General features: G+C 35.5%; 1 long non-coding RNA gene across 1 annotated transcript; it reads right to left on the bottom strand.

Annotated features, from left to right (window-relative positions):
• Positions 1-362: 362 nt before the first annotated feature.
• LOC117532395 lies at positions 363-5,539 on the bottom strand. The gene is made up of 2 exons (XR_004566851.1): positions 3,181-5,539; positions 363-3,095 (listed from the first exon to the last, which is right to left on the bottom strand). It is a non-coding gene; the product is annotated as an uncharacterized LOC117532395 (long non-coding RNA).
• Between the last annotated feature and the right edge of the window lie 222 nt (positions 5,540-5,761).

Here is a 5,761-nt window from a genome sequence, read left to right as displayed (position 1 = left end):
ACATTTAATGAATACTAATAGATTCTGAAAGACATTTGAATGCCATTTTGGCTACTTATTAATATGATTTATTTTATAGTGTTAAACATTTTCTCAAATAACTGAGACCATGTATTGCCTCGTTTGGCGTTGAGCTACCAGAGCCTTGAGTCTGGTTACAGTTCTTGACCCTTGATCATCTGATATGGCGGTATCAGCGATCAGGTATCAAACCCAAAGATGAGTCCAAAATATGTCAATGCAAGGATAGAGCTCCTATCGCACAAAAAAAATGCCATTTATGTGTTCTTGGTGCATTTGGGAGCCTTTATAATGACATTCACTAGGTGGGGATATGCACAAAATGTACACAAAATAGTAACTGAATTTTTCATTTTTTTAATATCATCCCAACTCAAGTACATCAAACGTATACATCTATTAGTCATACATCCAAACAACTATGAAACATGTCAGCAGATTAAATTATACATATTTTTTGTCTCATGACAAAGGGCGAATACATCTTTATCATTCACTTATTTGTCTGGACTTGGTCCACTCCTCCACAGACGTTTGGAAGTGAGCTGATATTCATGCCAATATCATGTTAATTTATGGAAACTAAATCAGGACACAAGAAATAACATTTAGAAAATGAAGGCACAGCCAAAGCAGTGGAGTCATCTTGACGTCAATGCTTTGGGTTTTTTTTTTTTTTTTTTTGGAATGCATAATAGAGAGAATTCTTGTGGTTGGGAGAACAAACATAATAAATATTGTTAAAAACAATATTTATTGTTGCAAATTATAAAACTTACAAAGTGTGATTTCTTTCTTTTATAAATTGTATACAAAATCATTTAATTTTGCAGTCCAAACTAATTCATTGTTAGAGAGAATGAAAACGTAATAATGGTGAAATTAAAATCAGAATAATACTGTTAATTAAAAAAACTGCTGGCTTCGGTTGGAATATCAAGACTGTCTTAAGTGTGTGTGTTGGTGTAAATTAGTATCACAGTGTTCCACCCATTCTAGGTTTAGAAAATACATCTTCAGCAATAATATCAATACTAATGTCTGCACTTAAATGATGTTACCCTACATTATAAAGCGGTTTTATCTGGGTATAATTAAAGGCACACACTTCAAGTAATTTCAGGTATGAAGGAAAAGGATTCAACTCTATGCATCATGAATACATTACACATTTGCATGTCCTTGAAAACATGTTAATAAAAACTGAGAACCAATAAAATGTCTTGAAACGTGATTGTGAAGGTCAGCATATGGGATGTAGCACTGAAAAACATTCCCCCTGTGTCAAATAATGTCTAAGGCAATGTCACATTTCTACCTGACATTCAAAAAAAGGAAAATGTCATGGTTCTTGCATATAGAATTCCATATTTTAACTTCTGAAATGTTGCTTTATATTATATTGTATTATGATTCTGATTTATACAAATTACAAAAATATGCAAAAGATCTGAAATATATTTTCTGTTGGTTAAAAACAAAACAATAGTTTAAAGTAATCCATCTTCTATATGCTTTAAATAATGGAGGTATTTCCGAGTATGATTGTACAGACATGTTTAAAGTGCTACACTGGGTCTGCCATTTACTTCACATACAATTGCAACTCCAGCAATGTATATTGGTAGACCAACGCAACTGTCTAAATGTAGGAGAACATTTGTATTATTGCATTTCATATGGACTTTCCATGAACTGAAGACTACTCTTTGGAAACATGTGACAATGGTTTGGCACTGAACATAGTAAGCCACATGGCTGACTCAAAACATCACCTATCTTCTAATACAATAAAAATGGATAACTAAAATGCTAAAAAGGGGTCGGTCAAGAATTCTGTGATTCCAAAAAACATGATAACAGTGAAACAATTAAGCAAATGAATCACATACTGGCACAGACAACAACCTGAAGTATGAACAGAAAGGCACCAACAAAAATGTTTAAACACATGTGGTTCCGTGTGTTGATAGTCATCCTACAGTAGAACTTATTGAGATAATACTAAGCAGACACCTTATAGCTCATCCGAGAACATGGAGTCAACCTATCCTGACAGTCATGACTGCTGGAGACATGATTACTGTGACTGAACACAAACTGTGTACTGTATTTTAAAAATTAAACTTGAGTTTTGATGCTTTACATTGTTATGTATAACATACTGCTCCTTTCTCATAGATGGCATGACTTTCCTAATTCATTTAATGGGCAGCATATTGGTCTTGGTTATGTCAATGAATGTGAATTATTTGTACTGGCCAAGCATTATGCCAAGGATTTACCAATGACATTATGGCAAGTAATGTATTAGAGCAACTAGGAACCAATCTAAAATAATTTTTTAAGCACACATCTTATTCTCAACAAGATCATCTCAACCTCCTTTTTACTGCTATATATATATATATATAATATACATATATATATATATATAGCAAAGCTGTGTGTTAAGATCCGAGCAAAGATGGTGTCTCATGGTGCCAGAGTGCCATATATATATATATATGTGTGTATATATATATTTATACACACACATATACAGTACATATTCACATTCATACATACCTTTGCTTTTGTCCACACTAAAGCAGCTAGAAGGAAACTAATTACATTGAACCAATGCATGTAAAGACACAAGACCACACTTATTGAGATTTTAAAGGCTCCATTTTCACTATGAAAATAACACAACTTGTTAACATAATTTACATAATTATCTATTAACTACCTGATTTTTTGTCAAACAGAATCACTTTGGAACAGCTCATTGTGCAAGAGAGTGAATCACTCTTATCTTCAAACTGCACACATATAACTTTTTTCTCACAAACACATATCTGAAAGTGTACACCTGTTATAAGAAGAAAGTATCATAAGGCCGTCTCCTGAACCATATGAGTGGTCAGCTGACATGAGGGCAGAGCCATCCTTATTTCCAAGTCTTCCTGCTCTGTTTGTGCTCTGTCACTCTCCGTCTCTTTGTCCTCTGTGACGGTATCCTCTTTGCATTGAGCTGCTTTGTTGCCATCTTTCTTGGCCCTCTGATAAGGCAAGGTTTTTCTTTCTTTGGCCTGACCAACAATGATTAAGCATTATTAAAAGTACAGCTTACAGTTAACAAACAGAGAAAACACTTGAGTGTAAATGTGAGGTTACCTTATGTGGATTGGGCAGAGGAGTTACACAGCAAAGCTTTTCTCTGTAGCGTTCAGGCAGGAAGAAGAGCAGTGTGCCCATCACTGGAAACACTGTGCCTGGCATCAGATCCTTCTCCTTCATAGGGCCTAAAGTTTTAGAGAAACACCAGTATAGTAATGATGAGGTATTCAAACAAAGGGCCAATTTATTTGAGAGAATGCTGCAAAGTGACACAATTAACATGCTGGTGCCTCTGACATATAAATAAAAACCAAAGGCTTAATTAGAAGCACACAACTACCTGTATGCTTGATCTGGGACAACGTCAGTGTTTCAGAACTTGCCTGACAATCCTCCAACTTTTAAGATTTATGTTGTAAAAAAGTGATATAGCAAGAATTGTTACATCCATAGCTACAACAACTAAGTAAACTTAACTCTGAATAATTCATTCCACAAACGTAATTTCCTAAAATGTAAAGGAACACATTCCGACACGATGTTTCCATGGCAACATTTTCACTCCTGTTTCTAATACAAGTTCAATGTTCACACAAAAATGTGTCACAATTGCACAATTGGGACCCAAAAAATGTATTCAAATTTGGTCTGTGGTCATTATTTAATTTTATATTTTTTAGTTAAGCACTAAATTAAAAAGGTAAGAAAAAGCTAATTGTTTTTTCTTTTTCTTCTCAATTGAAAAGATCACAAATGCACTGCCATTAAATGTATACTCTCTACACTGTTCGATACATCAAACTGCTAACACCTTCAGTCATTTACTTAAGTTATGACTGTGGCTTTCGGCCAGGTGAGGATGTTGTCAGGTGTCCAAACCCACCCGCTCGTTTTAAGACAGTTGTTTTAAGTTGCGGACACATCAATATAAATATATATAATATATATATATATATATATATATAAAAGACAAGTGGATTTTGCATAATAGGGGACCTTTAAGATGTGAGTCTTTTTATACAGTACAGTGTTACTTGATTGTAGGACAGTGCATCTTCACTGGTCTCACGATTCGATTACGATTATTCTGTCAACGATTCGATTCGATATCACGATGCATAACAATGCGTTGCATCATACATTTTCTATATTACTGCACATGGCTACTTGTTCATCAATGAATACATGCAGTCAAACAAATATTAACTAAATATTTTCATTATTTAGAAAGTGCATCGGAATACAATAACATAAATGTCTTGACATTAAATGGTAAACCAAAATAAATAAATGGTATTTTGAATTGTTCTATCCTCAAAAACAAAACTAATACTTCTGCAGTCTAGCTGCAGCTTCTAGCAACGGTCTTCTGTTAAAAAAGGACACTGAATGTCCTGAATGTGGCATCACAGACATGACTTGAGTCTGAACACAGCAGACAACAGGAGTCTTTACAACAGCACGTAGGAACAAAAACACTGTATGTGGGCTCAGACTTACGTTCCTCTGTCTTACTGTTACATAAATCCAGTGAATCTGAGATTAAGTCAGCCTCATCACATCTCATCAATCAGAGATCAACATTTTTTTGTGAATAATAACGTTTTTTTAAAAAAAAATTTAGATCAAGTATTTATAATTTGAATTCAGCAATATGTTATTAGTCTGAATGCCAAAACTTTGGAAACCACCTGTCCGGACCCTGCTCTGTTACTATGGTTACCGTCAGCCTGTCACTCATTTTATTCAGGGAGGGTAGGGCGGTGAGGAAACAGTGATCACTGAAGTTTTGCTCCTGCCTTCACAAACTTTACACAAGTATTTATCGTCTGAATATAGCGATAAGACGTTCATACTCTGCAATCCAAGACTTCATTTTTGAATCCACCAAAAGCTGACATGACAGTAACGCATGTTTTTCTAAGAAACAACTCTGTGCACAGCCGCAGTGACACAGACTGATTCAGAGCGGGTCATTCTGCCTGTTGGTTCTTTGTATTTCTCTGTTATAGACCACACATACATATAGTCCAGGGCTGGCCACTTTGGAGTTCAGCTTGGAGTGAGATGACAATATTAGTTTTTGGTACACTGATTCATTTTCATGCTATTAACTGTGTACTGCACGTCTTTCCATTAGTCTCTACTCTTTTCAGTGAAAATATTATATTTTCTACAGTTGATATGTGTCTATTAACTGTTAATGCTTATCTTTACAGTTTCATGTATTTTAATTACACTTAAGACTTATACCTGTTTACATCCTACTATCTCGCCACTATAGCCTGTTGTGAATAAAGTTTAATTTCATTTACTCCCGGTCTCTGTGGCCTGAAATCCTTAAAGCTCCTCCAGAGAGCCTCCTCTCTCTCCCCTCTACATCAGTGTACCCTCGGTTATAGCTCCCCCAGAGACTCCTTTCTCCTCTCTCCTCTAAATCAGTGTATCCTCGGTTACATTACATTACATGTCACTTGTTAGACGCTTTTATCCAAAGTGACTTACATACTCAATACTGAGGGCAATGCCCACAGGGGTCATTTGTCTTGCCCAGGGACACACCGACATGCTGACTGCAGTGGGGTTTTAACCTGTGACCCCTTGATCCGAACACCAACGCACAACCCACTGCACCACA

Source organism: Gymnodraco acuticeps, unplaced genomic scaffold (genome assembly GCF_902827175.1).
Source record: "Gymnodraco acuticeps unplaced genomic scaffold, fGymAcu1.1, whole genome shotgun sequence".
NCBI classification, from domain to species: Eukaryota; Metazoa; Chordata; class Actinopteri; order Perciformes; family Bathydraconidae; genus Gymnodraco; species Gymnodraco acuticeps.
Note: the sequence above shows the minus strand (reverse complement) of the source record. Positions and strands in the feature narration are given on the sequence as shown.